We start from the raw sequence: 19,400 nt of genomic DNA on the forward strand, positions 1-19,400 counted from the left end.
CTTCATTCAAATTGATTGCATAGACAAGTCATTGCATATACGAAGAAGACAAGACATTACATAAACGAGACAAATCGATTTTGTAAATTCCATCATGAGGCTCAATGATTGCAGAAACGAAGTTTCTACGTGTACGGCATTCACCAGTAGACTTCAGTGATAGATATTTCTGGACAGCAATATCTTAACGTATATCTAACGTAATATACCTATACCTATTTTATGTACCTATCTCTACGAACACGCATCAATTTGACGCATGAACAAATACATATATTTAAAGAAAAACAACCACTTAGGAAGCAATATAATTAAACACTACAAGTAAGAAATGAAAATATGAGATATATATTTATAGAAAGTTTTTATTATTCAATAATATTTTAGTACATTACTTCAATATTCTACATTCATATTTTTACTTCCCTCTATCTTGCGAACTGCGATTTGGACTCTCGACTACAAGCGAAGTCCGTCGTTTATAAGGTATTGTCGGTGCATTCATATTTATTATTGTTATAATTTTTGCATAGGTAAAACTAATTTACTTACAATTTTATTTACATTACGATTGCGTCAAATTGACGCACACCCGTAGAGATAGTTATACCACATATCAAATTTCAATATTTCAAAGCTTTTGAAGAAAATAGACTTCAATGTATATTTACCTCGTTCAATGGATAAAAGTCAGTGCAAGAGATAAAATAAAAATGCGAACGGTTTTTGTAATTTTCCTAAAAAATTTGAAATGCGTCAAAAATCCGTAAACCTAGTGTTAATAAAGTCGAATTTTGGGAAGTGCAAGTTTAAGGCAAACGCTAATGTAAGCAAACAAAATGGCCTCAAACAAAGAAGTGTTATTCTACGACGTTAAACAATTTTGTTTGAGATGTGTCACGTATTGTACGATAGTGTTTTATATTGTCAGTAGCGTAATCTTAGTCAACTTAGTTTGCATACAAATAACGCAACATTTATCACAACTGAAAATGTATGTCTATTCTAAGCGTCTAGGACAGATGCCACAGTTTCTTCTTTCTGTGCATCATGTTGCAAATAACCGATTTGTCTATAAGAACATTACAGAAGTTAGAAAGTCAAGAACCATGTATTCCGAATTATTTTATGTATGATAGCAGAGATGCAGAGTATGCATATTAAGACAAAATGAAGTTGTCTGCAAAACTTTTAAGAGTAACAAATTCGCTCTTGTTCAATTAGCTTAGGAATAAATCATGCTATTCATATGAAAGATGTGATACTTTATTTTGATCTTTTATTACACCGTGTTGAAAATATTCTGAAACTTTCGTATTTAGACAAAGATAAATGATTTTCAGATTTCATACTTAATGAAGATATTTTCTACAAGTAGAATTTTCTATTGTATTTTCTCAGGATGTTGAAAATTATATTACAGTTATATTGTAATTTTTCTTTGAATAAGTTTGTATAAAATTAGATATTTGTATTCCCTTTTTCTTTTATTTTCACTTGAGAATCAAAAACATATTTTTCTTTTAATTTAAACAATCTTGTAATAAAGGGTTAATATATTATTATATAATAACGTGGCATTATTCTAGATATGATATCGTTCCTATAATTACGTTTCATTCTTTTAAATAACGAATAAATACACTGTAAAAAATGTGCAAATTATTTCATACGTAAATGTGGAATTACAAATGGAAGCACTGAAGCCTTATTACTTTGGGAAACAAATTCTAATAATAATTATTGAATCCATCAAAGATATAATAATACATAATAAAATCAAATATTCAAGAATTGAAAATATAATCTAACAATATGTATTTGTTAAGACAGTTACTCAAAAATATAATCTAATATACGACGCTTTTTACTAATATATGAAATATGTATGTGTTTTGAAAAAACAAGCAAAATAAAGGATATCCTATCTAAGAAATTCATATAATCTCGTATGATAGATCGTCCGATGTATCAAATATGTCAATGAATGTAGTATATCACAAAGCATAGAAGATACAATGTGGTACTCTTATGCAACCGTATGCAGTAAAGAATTTCAATATCGGTTTTCGACGATTTCGAAATGAAACTATCAAAATTCTCTAAACTAGTGGTTTAAATCTGAACGAATAAAGAGAATGAAAATTATATCAAAACGTAATTATCGATCACAAATTGTATTTTGTTTACGTCTTTTAAAATTTAAGCTTCGAAAAATAAGTAATTCGCTTTCATAATTATTAAATTATTCAAACCGATAAAATCTTTGAAGTATCCATTTAAAAAAGACACTTTTCGCAGCACAAATTTATTATCAGATCAGAAAAACCGTGTTTAAATTACTCATTGTCAGTAACAAGCTGCTGGGTAATAAGTTTCTGAATAATTACACACCAAATGGTAACTGGAGGTGTTCGACGGAAAAGGATTCTCCATTACGGCTTTTTATTGAAGTTTAAAGTTATCCAGGCAGTTTCCAATAAAGTTTCTGCTTCCAGTTAAATCTGTACCTCATATTCTTAGCTCTACCTGAAAGTCTTGAGAGATATTTTCACAGAAAATCGATGTTAACTTCAGCTTCCGTACTATTTTTAAAAGAGAACTGAATTCGTACGATTTCGATTCGTACGAAAAGCTCTTTTTGCAGTATGTTCTTTATAAAAGAAAATTGATAACAATATCTTTTCAAAATCAGAAGTAGAAGGCATAGAATTTAAAAAAAAAAACTGAATGATGAACGATGATGAATGAGATCGTACATTTTGAACTTTTAAATATAATTACAGTTGCTAATATTTGGGAAAATTGTTTATTTTTTATTCTGAATGATATTAAACAAATTTTGTTATTTCATATGAGACGTTTAATTATTACATGTTTATAGGTTAGGAGACGAATCTTATAGTATAAACATAAGTATATTTGTAATTTTCAATTCTCATTTTGTAACTTATTAAATAAATTTGTCAAAGTAGATGAGATAATAAGCAAATAATTTATGTAAATTTAGTTTCAATATTTATATGACTCTTATCTATATTTTTAACTTCGAAATTATTCGACATATAGGTGTGCAAATACAGATTTAAATTTACATTAAAAGAAATATGATAATATCTTCCAGTATTGATTTTTGGTGAACGAAATTCACGCTGTCGCGGAATAACATATTCTCAATATGAACGTTATCCAATATATGATAATTTCTAGAATCAAATAAAAATATTACAATTCCGAATATTGATCGACATATTACCATTTAACGTCAATAAATTAATAATGGAAGTATATCAAATTAATTTGAAAACAACATCACTGAATTTAATCGATTTTAATAAAAATAAGGTTTCAATAATTTTTATAATTTCATATTCAAATTTTGTGTATAACAATACAAAAAACTTTTGGCAATTTTCTGAAATATCAAAGTATCAATTATGGCATCGTTTACCACCCTTAATGCAAGTTTATTTAAAATACTTTTTCATTATAGCAAACAGTAATTTAAGTGACACGAATTATCCAATATGGCTGCATTACGCGGGAAATTCAAAACAGTTCCATAAATAAAAACGTATCCCCATTGCTGCCGTATCTACTCTGCATTTCCAGATGCTACGTTACAATTTAAAAGAAACGTAAACCTTACCATCTCGTACAATTTACAAGCAGTTTTGTATGCAAACAATCAGATCGCAACTGAAATTCAGTATTGTTGTTGAACGAGCAATCATAAATCACTTTCAAATGATATTAGAGATGCTTCGAGCAATTAGTCATCGTTCACAAGCACATCTTCAACTCGGCCGTCGTGAAAACTGTATGTATGTACATATATTCTACGTTGTTACTCTTACCGGTGTTATACAAAAGTACCCATACACAATGCATATTTGTGGCTCCGTTCCAGAAATGTCGAAGCTCCCCTCACTTTTCGTGATAAATCAAAGGAACTGTTATTCGGAAATCGGAAGATGAAGCCAATAATGAAGTTTTAAAGTCTAATCAATCATCGGAAGAGAATTCTGGCTTTCATCTTTTCGCTGTCAATCAAAATTAATGCATAGATAAATGATCATGTGACGTTGCTTGGAAAATGCGTCGTTAAAAAATCCAATTAAAATTTGTTCGTTTTAGAACTTTTATATCGAGTTATAATAAAATTGTGACGCTATAATGTTTGTTTCCGAGTAATAGCTTTAACGAAACTTTGTACCTGCAGGGTGTTTTACTGTAATTGTAACACTGTAATATCTTGAATTTTCAGAGAAAAAATGTTTTAAACAAAAATTGCAAGGTTTGGAAGAGACACGTGAATTAAATGAAGTTAACTTTGAATCCAAATAATTTTTTTTTCACCGATTTGTCAATAAGTTGTACTAAATTGTATTTAAATAACAATATCAGGCTTCACGTTGTACAGCAATATTTAATATAAAATTGTGAACCTTTATGGAAACATATTTATAAATTTTCGTTTTAAATAATTGAGCATAATTCACCGAAATTTGGAGAGTATTAAAACTTAATTAAAGTAGTTTTAAACATTTTAATTAAGAATTAGAGAGTATGTACTTCACGTATTAGAGAGTGTATACTACTTAAACTAAAGTTTACCTTTGGATATAGCGCGATTTACTGCGGATTCGATTTTTCAAAGCGAGACGATCCTAACCCACTTCCCGTCTGTTTGATTATCACTCTGGAAATGCGTCTACTTCCATTTTAATACGATCGTTAAATTACTCCATAATTCATCTCTCGTCCGCTGCAAATTTCTCCAACACCGTGCTGCGTTGCCCAAAAAAGATGAAGAAATTAGGTTGACAATTTTTAATCTGCTTTATAATGTCATAATAAGATTTATCGGAATCGAGCACGATATTAGCATAGAATGATGTTATTATTCAACGATTAAATACTCGAGTAATTTAAACAACTTCTCATCAAAGGATCCACAGTTTTAAAGGATTATCTAAAATTGTTCATTTTGTTCGTCATTGCTGTGATATAAGAGAGCTGCCATATTAACGGGGTACTTTTCAAATAAAATATTTAAGATAAAAGAAATTTGTAATTTTACTATTTATCAAGAACTTAATCAATTTTATAAAAGCATTGGCAAAATATTTTGCTGAGCACTTCATCAAAATTTATGGCTGCTTGATGTGCAATAATCTAACACATTTGAAGAGCAATAATTTTGACAATAATTATTTCGAATTTATTTAACGTAATGAAATATTTTACATGTCTCATTTTCTAAAAACTCAGATTAAAATTTTAGGAACAGTTAGAAAGTAATTTTGGTTCTTTTCTCGCAGATATCAGTAAAAAGGTTTCTAACTGATTAAAAGTAATAATCAGTGTAAGTTTGTGCTGAGAAAAGAAATTTTAAAGTTCAATAATGAAAATTCCTCAGAATCAAAATATTCTGATTTATTTTATTCGCAACAATCGCAGTTTTACATTTGAAACACTGAACAATATACTTCCGTTTCTTTATCGAAACAAAACACGTCTCTACAGTACGATTGTAATGATGCAGAATACCATTTCATTTTTCGATTTAATCTATCTATTAGCTTATAAAATTAATATAATAATAACGCTATTTAGAATTTTTACAAAATTTTTTTCTTTCGGTTAGTCAATTACATTTTTGCAGCGCCGATCATCGACAATGCCCACGACATTCAACGTGTTTGCTTGAAAACATTTAGGCGACTATCATAATAGAATTTGTTAAAGGATTAACAGAAACAAACTTGTAAACTCTTTTCAATATGTCTAATATACACGCACCAATTTAACACTCTTCGTTAAAATTATAAGTTCGTTTGATTTTTAGCTAGCTCACTAAAGTGTTACGGACAACACTATTGCTTTTCCTTATTGCAACATCGCGTAATAAAAAGAAACAATACTATGAAAGTATTATATATCTGTAACTATAAGCTATCTAAAAATAAACAGAACCTATAACTTTAGTTGATAGTGTAGACATTAACCTCTTAGGCTGAATTTTAGCGCTGCTTCTCTGTACGGCAGAGTTCGACGCGAACTACGCGTAAACAGCACTACAATGTGACAATGCTGTTCTCCACGCGAGTACATTGGAATGAAGTTTTTGATGATTAAATTATAATTTTCTCCAAAGATATGAAACATATACTTTAACTTTGATGATTTACTTTTTTAGAAAATTCACAAAATATGTAATTTCCAAATGTTTCTAATATCGTGTATTAGTGCAAAAAGGCGCTCCCATGGTGCCTAAACTACTTGGTATCTTTTATTTACATGTAATGTACTTTTCTGGGATTTGTTAATACTCTTATAAAACGTGATGAAGGCAAAAAAAGCGCGAATCAAAATATATGAAAACGATCATTCAATCGAAACGGTGAGCGAGTGAATCTGTTGAGTGAACCATTATGGCGCTATGTAATCCACGATGACATTCGCGAGAGCCACTATAGTGGACCGTCGTACAGAGAGATGGTATTCGCGGAAGCCATTATAGTGACGCGTCGTGCCTAAGAGGTTAAAGACATGAAAAGACACTCAAAAGTATACACGTCTTAAGATCGCTAAAAAAAGATGTAAGTACATAACGGTGTGTCTTGATTTACGTAATAAATTTGTGCACGGGACAATTGAAATACGACCTTCAATTTTATTAGTCATAGAGGAAGTTGAAATTGTCCACGCAGGTTGATCTCGACGAGGAACACTGTGAATCGTTATTCACTTTAGGTAAATGAACCCTGTCGGTAGATGGACGCCATGTTATTTTTAAGAAGAAATCGTCCTGCTCGTTGCCGGTTTGTAGCAACGGAACGTTTGATCTTGGATTTTCGCTGTAGGATACACTCTGCCTGTACTAGACACGATCTTCCTCTTCCAGCAATCTCACCACCTCTGAAAATAGAATCTCCATGTGAGTTTAAGGTTAGCATCAATCTTCCGTTCGTAACATGTGTACACAGTCAACAGAAAATCCGGGGACATAGAGAGAATGCGGTAATCAAGGAGGAAGAGTCTATGCGATGATTTTTAGGGATCTTTTGAGATTCACTTTGTTTATGGTTTATAGGAAATACTGGAACTTGAGAATTTTAGTATTCAGCGATTTGAGGGTTTGGGAAATTACAGAAATAGAGATTTAGGGATATGGGAGAAGAGAAATTTATGGATTTAAGAATTTAGGGACATTAGTACTTGAGGATTTATGAAAATTGTAATTAAGGGATATAACGACTTAGGAATTTGTAGATATAAGGATTTGGAGATCCATGGTAATGGAAATGTGGGGACGTGGTCTACGAATTTATGGATTTAAGGATTTACGGACTGCAGGAGTTCAGGTGCTATGAAAATTGAAAAGGGATATAATGTTCTAGGCATTTGTAGATCTACAAATCTTAAGCTTCCATTTCCATCGATTTGAGAATCGACAATCTACAAATTTAAAGATTCGAATAATTACAAGTTTGGAAATTTCAAAAATTTGGGAATTTAAAACTCAAGAAATTTTCAAATTTAGAGAAGTGTAAAGTTGGAAACTTGAAAATCTAAAAATATAATTTACAGGTAAAATGTTGAATATAAAATAATGATACTCTTCACTTCAATTAAGATTGCAATTAGCATTGGATGTCTTTAAACATTGTATGTCAACAGTAATCAGTTAACGTTGGACTCCTTCGGGCATTGATCATAAACAAAATATGATCACACGGAAATGAACAGTGGTGTTGTACAACAGGATATATTTATAACAAGACCACCTGTTACATTTAGCGTACACGTATTTGTTCAGGTTGCTACCAGCTACAAATACTTCAATTAAATCGAATCATTCTTTCGAATACCTAACATTTATTTTCACGTGACTTCTAAAATTTATTTTCATGCATTCTTCTATAAAAATATAAAAACAACAAAAGCTACAAAAAGATATCTTAGATTATGGAAAAACACAAACCCTATGTTCTACAGTTCCATTAATGCATAAAATCAATCATTTCCAAAATTCTGATACTCATTTTACTTTACAATATAGATACACGAACAGAAGGTAAAAATCTTGTGATAATTTTTTAAATAAACGTTGATCTGAAGAATATCCAGATAATTCAGTGTTGATAGATTAAACAGTTATATAAAAATGGAAATGTTTTAAATAGAGAGAAAGAATATAACGTTAATAAAAATTATAATAATATTATAAATACTTTTATCATAATATTAACTTACTGTCAATAATTTGTTTTCAGTTCAAACATTAACTTAAGATTGTTGTAATATTTGTGATAAACTGAACAATAAATTAAAATAAATTACTCTGTAATAAGGTTTTCGAATATCAATAACGTTGCTAACAATTGTGAGCATAGATTTAGAAAATCAATTAAAAATAACGTTTTTGTACGTTGAACTTTAAAGTATTTTAAGAAAATCAGATATCTGTATCGCTATAGGAGGAAGTTATTTTAAAACGGAGATCAATTTATCGGACGATTTTATTAAAAGTCAAGCATTGAACTGCAATTATTTTCAACGGATTCCTAAAACGGAAACCTTTTTTAATAGACTTCAACGATGAATACGAACTACGATTAAAACGCGTGTCACTGGAATCGCAATTAAACTTTAAACGATAAAGGTTAAAGTTTAAATGAGCCTTCCGATGTCAGCTTTAATAAAATTCGACAAGATTTGGTGTAGGAACAGAAACTTTACCATGTGACTCCAAATACGTTGATAACATTAATTTGAAGTGAAAATCGATGCTGTTATTCAAGTAATTTTAATATTAAAATACGGATTTTATAAGAGTAAAATTCTCCACTATAATCTAGAGAATTATTATTCGATTAGTAACTTTTAATTAGTAATTAGTAATTGCAGTATAACATTCTTGCAATTTTCGCAAACCATGTCTGACAGATTTATCGTTCCCTTTTTGTATAACGTTTTCCACTTTTTCTACATGAAACGGTTGAGTGTGATTGCATTTACTGTGTAGAGATTCTTCACGGTGATTAATCACTTTCGGCGGCTAACAAGGTAAAGTGTTATAGAAAATTGATGAAAAGCAAAATTAATGACAGTATTCTAGGTAATTTGTTTTTGTTGCAAACTGTATTCAATCTGTTTCACAGCACACTTTGCAATCCTCTAAAGTTGCAAACTTTTTCACGGCGGCGCATTCTTGGAAGTTGCAGAGGCAAGTTTATTGTGCGTAAAGTTCCGGCAAATTCCTAAAGCAAACGTCTAAACATTTCGACTAAGTACCTCAGAAACTCAAAGGCACAAAACTATCCTCGGAAGTTAATTAGAAAATACACATGAAACTATCGTCTGATCTATCGTATCGTTTGTACGTTCTGAACTTTGATATTTCACGAATTTGCAAATGCGAATAAGTTTTCAAACTGCTAATTAACATATTTCCGGATAAACAGACTTCGAATATAATTTAGGGAATATTTCAACGGCTGAAAATTCAGGTCTTATTTTGCAATAAAAAGAAAAATTCTTCTAAACTTTCCTTTATTTGCGTTACTCTTGTTTGCCCTTTGCGGTCTGTCTACTCTCAGCCACCACAGCAAGGAACCAAACTAATCTTATACTTTATTCAACCACAATCAAAAACCAATTTTTCGACGGGATCTAGGATTGTTGAACCTAATGTACCTGTTCATTGCACCGGACCTACTTGAAACAATTATACTAGAAACAAATAAATATGCCAGAAATAAAATATAACAGCAGAGCTTATCTGATCGATCAATATGGAATAACTGGATCGATGTGACGAAAGAAGAGTTAACAGCTTTTTTGAGTGTAATCTTTAACATGGGTACTATACCAGATCCTAATATGAAATATTATTGGACTAAGGAACATGTTGCGAACATACCATTTCTTTAGAAATATATTTCGAAAGGAAAGATTTCTCCAAATATTTTGGATGTTACATTTGAATGAAAATGTTTCCAGAAATGCAAATGTAACGACGAGAATCTAAAAACTGAGCAATTTTATCGATTATATTGATGGTAAATTCACAAAAGAATTAATAAATCTTGTTTATCCTTCGTAATCTTACATGTTATGTATCACTGCTCTTTCAAGGGAAATTAATTCCGACTGTACGACACCCATGATCAAATTTAATACGACCGCAAAGGGTAAATAAAGCTAGGGTTTCAATAATTTTTGTAATCTCATATTCAAATTTTGTGTATAACAATACAAAAAACTTTTGGTAATTTCCTGAAATATCAAAGTATCAATTATAACATCGTTTACCACCCTTAATATCATGCAAGTTTATTTAAAATACTTTTTCATTATAGCAAACAGTAATTTAAGTGACACATATCCAATATGGCTGCATTACGCGAGAAATTCAAAACAGTTCCATAAATAAAATCGTATAAAACGACCGTAAAGGGTTAAGCATAACAAATGTTTGAAATAAAATTTCTTTAACTGAAATTTTTTTAACGAGAAGTTTTATTAAACATTTCGAAATTCAAGTTTTAATTAAAATACCTAAAAGGAAGAAAAGATGAACGTATGAGTATCGTATGTACAGCATCATTATCACTCTAATAACGTAACATAACCTAACAAGGTGCGGGTCAAAAGTTCGTGAAATGGCTGATATTCACGCTTGAATTTTCTAGCTGAAGGCGTTCTAATGACACAGGAGGATATACAATTGTTAACATACATATGTAGATGTACGGTCATAGCTCTAAATAAGCACGTATTTCAAGAGAAATGCGTTTCAGATTTAGTATGGCATCAAGAGTTGCATAGTAACGAGGTTATAATAGGATACCGTAATAAGGCGATGCAGAATTTTAGTTTTTTGTACCAGTACCAACGTTTCTCGTAAATTTAAATAACCTGATCGAGAAGTCGTTACTTTTTCCGCGCGTAAAAATTTCATAATCTTATTTGGTTCGATGTAATATCCGACATTACTATTTTCGTATTCATATCATGTTTGACTTTGTTTCTTGTCATGTACGTCAACACATTCCCTGCGGGTATTCTATCGTATTTCGAAGTTGGCGAAGTTTGAATCTCTGTAGATGGTTGAATTCAAAAGTTTTATTCGGTGCGCAAGGGTTGAATAGGCATGAATAACGAATAAATCAAAAGTGAACTTAAATTTATTTTTTAAAATAAGAATCTTGGTTTGACGGATGAATGAAAATATAATATTATTTGTTACTGAATATTTAAGATTTAAAGTTATTTGCTATTAATGTAGAGTTTACTTATATGTTGCATGTTCGATGACTTTGTATTTCATTGCACAATTGAAGAGTGAAAATAAATGAATTTCCATACCAATTTTCGAGAGAACTTTTTTAAAATTTACTTATAAAATATTTCAAAATTTATGTTTATAAAAACTGAATAATTGTGATAAGGTTTTCATCTATATTTCCTGACACTGCTCATGTATAGTCTTTAAAAATGGCACTGCAATTTATAGAATCATTGCGAATCTCACATTCCTTAATAAGTAAAAAAAAAAAACCAATGAAAAATTTCCCAAAAAATTGATTAAGAACAATTATGAGTTATCATCATCTACTAAATATTATAATGTATTATAATGTATCTACATATGTATATTATAATGTATCTACATATGTATATTATAATGTATCTATGAGTATGTATGTATGTATTTATGAGCTGACAAGTATAAAATTATTGATTTAGTAATTCATGAAATTAAGAAAAAATTAAGATACGGTACCGGATCTGGCAACCAAGGAAGCTTTTCCAAGATACACTGTCGTCTCATTTCCACTTAGTTCGCTGTTGTTTCCTCCTTGAGCCGCATTTTTAGTAGATGCCGTAGCAACATCGCTGTTTCTACATCCTACTCTGAAATTCAAGCAGATATTTTGACGTTAAACAATGGCAACCATAAATTTATTCTCGTAACATTTTATCGATTCAATGTCGTTATCAGCGATATTGTAAATTATCTGCAATAACGCCTTTGTAAGCGAGAATGAATTGCTGCAGCTGTAACATATGTTAATCATTCACGATAAAATAATTCGAGCGGCTGATAAGAAAAAATTGTCGAACTTTATAATAGATGAAATCGGAAAAGAGATGTTAATTGATTTTGTTACAAATGATATTATAAATATCGAGTAGATTGTTGGAGCAAAATAAAATATTTAATCATAAAATTGAAATTTTGAGATTGAAAGATGGCATTAGAAATACTTAACAGAAAAGGGTAGATATTTTTTAAATAACAGCAAAGATGAAGTATAATAAATATAAATTATAAAAGAAGAAAAGATCAGTCAGCTTCGATTAGTTTTTGTTAAATTATTTCACTAAATTTCATATTACGCAAATCAGAGCAGTGGTTCTTCAGCGCCAGCTTCTGTAAAGAAGTAAATAAAATCCAAACAAACCTACATTTCATATTAATAAACTTCGAAAAACATCTGAAACCAGGATTAACGTTACACAACATTTTTTATATAAGTCGCTACAAGAAAAATGTTAACAATTATTTTCAATAAGAAAATAAACTGAATAATAAAACAAAAGTTATTTGAAAAATTTGTTAGCATAGTAATTTATTTCCTCAATCGAATGTTCTTAACAAAAATTATTTAAGAGATAATTTGATATTCTAATTTGGATTTAAGGGAAATAAATAGTAGTTATAAGGTATAAATTTTTCAAGAAAAGTAAGTAGTAGAATTTCTTGTTAGAAAATAAGTATTAAACAAACTCCACAAACGAGTATCCTTAATTATGATGTTAAAGAAATATTTGATTAACAATACGCGCTCCTTGCGCTCAAGCGTAACTTATCCCTAACTGTAATAACCAATATTCGCTTCTCCGATACTTATACAAACTTCACAAAATTACCGTAACTTTTGTATCAAGCATCTACGACTTTTTATACAAGTTTAATTCAGTTTCTGTTACGCGCGATGGGTAAAATATAAACTGTTTACAGTTATTTACGAAGGTTGTAAATCTTCGTCGACCCATGGCGTTTCCAAAACCTGTTACAGTCGTGGAATATTTCTAAAGTTAATATTATGAAGTAGAATTTTATTGTAAAGTAGAGTTTATATAGTGGCTCAGAGTCCTCCACACTGGTGTGTCCAGGTCAATGAAGGATGTAGATCATCATCCCACTAGTTATACTGGTTGTTGTGTGTTGATGTAGTTGATAGTTACAAGTTAATCTAAGACTGACTAGTTGCCTCTAAACAGCCAGAAAAGAAAGCACAGGAAGAAATTCAGGACGTGAAGGCGTTGCCAAAAGGGACCAATCAGGACAGATTGTTATTTGTAAAAAACAGTGATTGGTGAGATGGTTCGACGAATGGGATTGTAAGATTTTAGCCTTCAGTCCAGGGTTGTAAATAACGTTTCGTTAATAAGGTGACCCAAACAGTTAAGTGATTTGGGTCCTTCAAAAGAACTAAATAATGGGACACATTGCGAGACTGTTGAATGACCGAGTCAGGGTGCCTGGTCCGCCGAGTACGCAAGGATTTTCGTAAACACTGCACACAGCAAGGGTGCACAGTTTAGGACTATGGACATAAACTTCTTTAAGGAAAGATATATTGGCGTTATAAAGATGTGCTTTTCTGGCCTGTTAAAAGGCTATTGTCAATAGTTAAGAATGTCAAACTGTAGAGACATCCATGTGGTCTTGAAGATCCGTTTGAAATTGCAAGAGTAAAGGTTTGACAAAATACCCATAAATATTACGCTAATTATATTCCGAGTGCTTCGGAACAGTTTCTAACAAAAAATCATTCGTTTTTTATCAGCCTGTTTCTTTACTGCAGGTTGTATGTTATTGTTAACTATGTGAACAATGAGTAGGTATTTTCACGCCATACATAAAACATGAAAAATGTACATCAAGCAAAACTTTCCAATATAACTTCAGTTACCAATTTTATTAAAGGTAACGAAAAGTTTTCGGCCGAGATCGGAAGATGCTGAATTGAGAAAAGTTACTAAAAAATGATGAATCAAAGCTTGAAATATTGGAATGGTGCGTTTACGAATCGAAAATGTTATTATTTCAGTTATTATTTTAACCCTTAACGATCACACTTCTGGGACGTTTCAACATATTTTCCAGCCGAGTAAAATTTCCCAGCTTCAGTAAAAAATGTTGAATATGAATAAAAATTCAGAAACGTGAAAAAATTGAAAAAGTGATTTCCGTAAAAAAATTCATAATTTTTTTTTTATTTTACTATAAAGAGCTGAATACTCTTGAGATATACAATTTGAAAAAAAAAAATAATAAAAATAGTTGATTTCAAGAAAAGTAGTTATTCAGATTTACAGGATATAGAGTGGCTAAAATCGAAGCTAAATTGGCTGGGGTTGTTTCATACCTCGGCATGGCTGTTAAGGGTGAACGGAAAGTTATTATCCTCGTATATTTACGCAGTATTTCACATTAATATCCATGCAAATCGATATTTCAACAGCTATTGTACACCTTCATTTCTTTTAGAAAGGTAAATTATCGACCTCGAAACAATTAAATTTCTTTTGAATAACAAATATTACACCACAAACCTTGAGAAACAAGGTTTCTTGAAAATATAAATGTTTTCTTTTAATTTTCTCTGTTAGCATATGTTTTCCATCGACCATTGTATCATTGGTTACAGTTTGTTTCAGAATTTCACGATACATTTCCGCTGCAGTATTGTGAGCCACGGTAGCATAAAAATCAGGGATGCCAAGAGGGAGATTTCTCAAAGGAATATGCTTTAGTAGTTTGTCAGGATAATCGTGTAAACAGATTTAACCTCACATTAAAGAATTCGTATAATTGGTAACAAGAACCGCAATGCGATATAAAATCATGAAGCGTTTGAGCATAAAATCACGTTTGTATCTAAAGGTGTATCCAACGATGATAAAGCTGAAAGAGACCGAAAGTTTTTATCAAATAGACCCGATGTTTCAAACTCGGTTCAACGCGAAACTGAGGAATCACTCAGTCGGAGAAATCTCTTTTGAACATGTGACATGTTGCGAGAGAATACAAAATCGGGGACTATTAAGGACTAATATGGTTTCATGAATTTAAACAGGCGTTTGACACGATCAGGTAGAACTTTGCGTAAAGAGAAAATGGGGACAGTTATAAAACAGTTGCTGACCATCGAGTTAGGACCTCTATATGTATATTTTCAGCATTTCACACGTTTTCCGTAAAATTAAAAGGCCTGTTTAAATTGTAATAATTTATTAGCTACTAACATTACTACTGTACATAACATTATTGAAACATATTAATATCTTGTGTTTCCACCCTTTGTTTTAGTCACAGTTTCCGGCATGCTCTATATACATCATATGCTTTATATCTTCATTATTTTTCCCAAATATCTGTAATTCTTTTCAACTCAGATAATGTGGTTGGAGAGTTGTAAATTAGTCTTTTGATAGGCAGACATTTTCTATGGCATTCAAATTTTACCTCACGCGCTATCGATACTCGGCCTAATGTAAACGCTCGCACGGTTAATCGCTCATCACCCACACATAGTAACAAAATACTACGTACACTACCGCTCATAAGTATGTGGACACTTACATTTTCTTGAATTTCGGATACATATTATATGTTTTTATTGTTAACCAAAATCGTTCATAAATTCTAGTATTAATATGAATGTAATGTATTATAATATTACGAAATTATCAATTTATTCATTCAACTTTCTGAAATAAATATATGTGTTATTTTGCGTTGCGCGCGTAGAGTTTGTGGGTCTTTTCTCTGGCAGTTTGCAATGATTGCATCGCTTAAGTGAGGTCTGTTGCCTTCTCAAGACTAACGTAAACATTTGTAAACATGATAGCCAGGATGCCACGACACGAAAATGCGAAAATTACATCACGCGGTGGATATGTTAACGAAAGGAAAATTTAAACATATTTCATCACTATCGGTAAAATATTTAACAAATTATTATTACAATTTGTTGTCTAACACTGGAGGAAGTGGAATACATACACGATAAACAAATAATTCAAAGATATCACAATGTTTTCGGGCATCTAAAAAAATTGAAGAAGTGTCCACATACTTTTGAGCGGTAGTATATACAGGGTGTCCGCGCCAAAGTGTTACACCTTAATATCTCATGAACTATTGATGTCACGAAAAAGTGCTTATATGGAAATTGCAGGGTAAAAGAGGCCCTATGTTTTGGCAGAAGCAAAATTTTTTTATTGTTATTAATGTAAAAGATATGATGGTGAAGTTTCGTTTTTTTAAATGGAACTATATTTTTTTCTCGATCAGGTGATAGTGCTTTTCAAGACGAATTCATCAAGGTTTTATGTACTTACCCGATTTTTATTAGTTTTCGAGATATAACGCTTAGAAATTTACTGATTTTCAGCAGTGACATCTCGGTTTGACGAGTAAGTCATAAAAACGTTCTTATTGTTACGGTAAGTGCCGCTGGTTTGACTCTGCCTGCCGAAACAGATAGGCGGGGTGTATGGTCAAAATGGCAGGTCCGAAGAGTAAGAAACGTGAAAAGTATTGTCCATTACGGTTTAAGTTTTCCGTATCGAAGATGATATTAATTGTAATTTGGAAGGTTGGGACATTTATTTAAATGTTTCAGTACAAGGTAGGTATAAAGACAATTTAACAATATAACTGACTTGAAAAATAGAATACACAATGCATGCGTAAATATCCCGTGCGAAATTATGGAAAACGTCGAGAACGAATTTGTAAAACGTATACAAACTTGTATTTCAAATAGCGGAAAGCATGTGAAATAAATTTTTTGCATATTATTTTTTGTTAAATTGTCTTTATACCTACCTTGTACTGAAACATTTAAATAAATGTCCCAACCTTCCAAATTACAATTAATATCATCTTCGATACGGAAAACTTAAACCGTAATGGACAATACTTTTCACGTTTCTTACTCTTCGGACCTGCCATTTTGACCATACACCCCGCCTATCTGTTTCGGCAGGCAGAGTCAAACCAGCGGCACTTACCGTAACAATAAGAACGTTTTTATGACTTACTCGTCAAACCGAGATGTCACTGCTGAAAATCAGTAAATTTCTAAGCGTTATATCTCGAAAACTAATAAAAATCGGGTAAGTACATAAAACCTTGATGAATTCGTCTTGAAAAGCACTATCACCTGATCGAGAAAAAAATATAGTTCCATTTAAAAAAACGAAACTTCATCATCATATCTTTTACATTAATAACAATAAAAAAATTTTGCTTCTGCCAAAACATAGGGCCTCTTTTACCCTGCAATTTCCATATAAGCACTTTTTCGTGACATCAATAGTTCATGAGATATTAAGGTGTAACACTTTGGCGCGGACACCCTGTATATCCTTATCAACGTATTCAGTAACAATTTGCATGACCCAAGACAATTTTCCATATATGAATGTTATAGCCATAAAATGATATTTTCGTACGTGCTCCTAATTCGATGGAACTGTACCTCTCGATTCGTGGAATTTATTGGATTAAAGTTGAATTCAAAATGGTGCACCCTGAGTAACTCTCTATGTACTATTTGAGCCCTTGGAAGTTGAGCTAAAGGGTTAAGTGTTGTTCAATAGAAGCTAAGTGGTGTTTTATTACGGTGATACATGAGCACATGTCACAAAGTAGCAAGAGAATGCCTGATACGAATTTCATACGTTTTCTGACATTACCCTTTCTGTTTTTTATTTATTTCATGCGTTATATTTCCTTGCATACAACGTTTAAAAATATTAATTTTTGCAGAAGTAATTTATATAGGTAGTTTGGAGAGAAGTCAAAAAAATTTGATTGTAATAATGGTTCACTAAAAAAATCGTAAAAAGTTATGAAATAAAATTATGTATTTTTGTCGAATTTAAAAATATGTGTAAAATAAAGTAACTACTCCAGAAACTGAGTTATATGATGAGTAATATGATGATGACTAATGAGTTATATGAACTGATATTTAAGATATTAGGATAACAAGGTTTCTCCTAATTTTAACACCAGATTTACAGAACCCAGATTTTAGATATCTTGTTTTAAATGACAGGAGTTATTGCACTCAAATTAAAATTAAATTTGTAAATAATATTATTCTGTTTAAATGCATATTGACTGTTAAATTAAGTTTGTAAATAATGTTATTCTGTTAAAATGTATTATATTAACTTTTAAATTAAATTTGTAAATAATGTTATTCTATTAAAATGTATATTAAACTTTCTCGAGGTAAAAAATGATTGTGCAAGCTGTCTTACGTGTTACTCCTTATTAATTAATTTGTTTATTTTCTTAAATCCAACGTTGAGCAATAAATGTCTGCAAATCTAGTATTAAACAATAAATGTCTGTAAATCTAGTATAAAGCAATAAATGTCTGTAAATCTAGCAAGAAATGCCCTTTAAGCCTTTTAAGAAATGCCATTAAGCAAGAAATGCCCTTAACTTTAGTGTTAAGCCACGAGTGTCTTAAATCTATTATTCAGCAAAAAGTGTCCTTAAATCTAATATTAAGCAATAAACGATTCATAAATCTAATGTTGAGTGATAAACAGATTTTATAAATAACAAGTATGAAGTTATACTAACTTCTAAAGTCATCTTGTTTCGGATTGTACCACCAGTTTTACCCTATCCCTGTAATGGTGTTTAAAGGACGTGTGAGAGATCAAGAGTCAAGTAATACGATAAGTCAATTTAATTACCTCCAGCAACGGTGACAGTCAAAGAGACTGAGGAATGCTTGTCGAAACTTTCTGTTCATGAAACAATAGGTAATAGGGTTGCAGCAACTGGAAACATAGGCGAGTAGCTGCACCAAACTAATTCCGGTGCTCCCGACTATAGAATAAACCAGTTGCGGAGCAAAAAGGTACCACGTATTGATCACGTGTAGTGGCGCCCAACAGATGAAGAACTCCAACACTATTACAAATAGCATTCTGATTACCTGAAATTAATATACACATCAAACGTTTCATCTATTGTTTCATTAATGCTTCTATCGTCCTACATTAAAAACAAGATGTGTTCGTGTAAAATATAAAAGATGTTCCTGAATTGATGGCACACGAGAAAGGAATTTTCGTTCATAAACTTTTTTGTACCTTAATTTTTAATGCAAAATTGTAAAATGAATTCAACTTTGTTTAGAAAGTGATGTATTTTCATTTTTGAAAATAATGATAATTATTAAAAATAATTATAAATTATAAAAATAATTATAAGTAATTATTAAAAATAATTATAAATTATAAAAATAATTATAAATAATTATTAAAGAAACGTGTAA

This window comes from Megachile rotundata, chromosome 1 (genome assembly GCF_050947335.1).
Source record: "Megachile rotundata isolate GNS110a chromosome 1, iyMegRotu1, whole genome shotgun sequence".
In the NCBI taxonomy this organism is placed as follows: domain Eukaryota; kingdom Metazoa; phylum Arthropoda; class Insecta; order Hymenoptera; family Megachilidae; genus Megachile; species Megachile rotundata.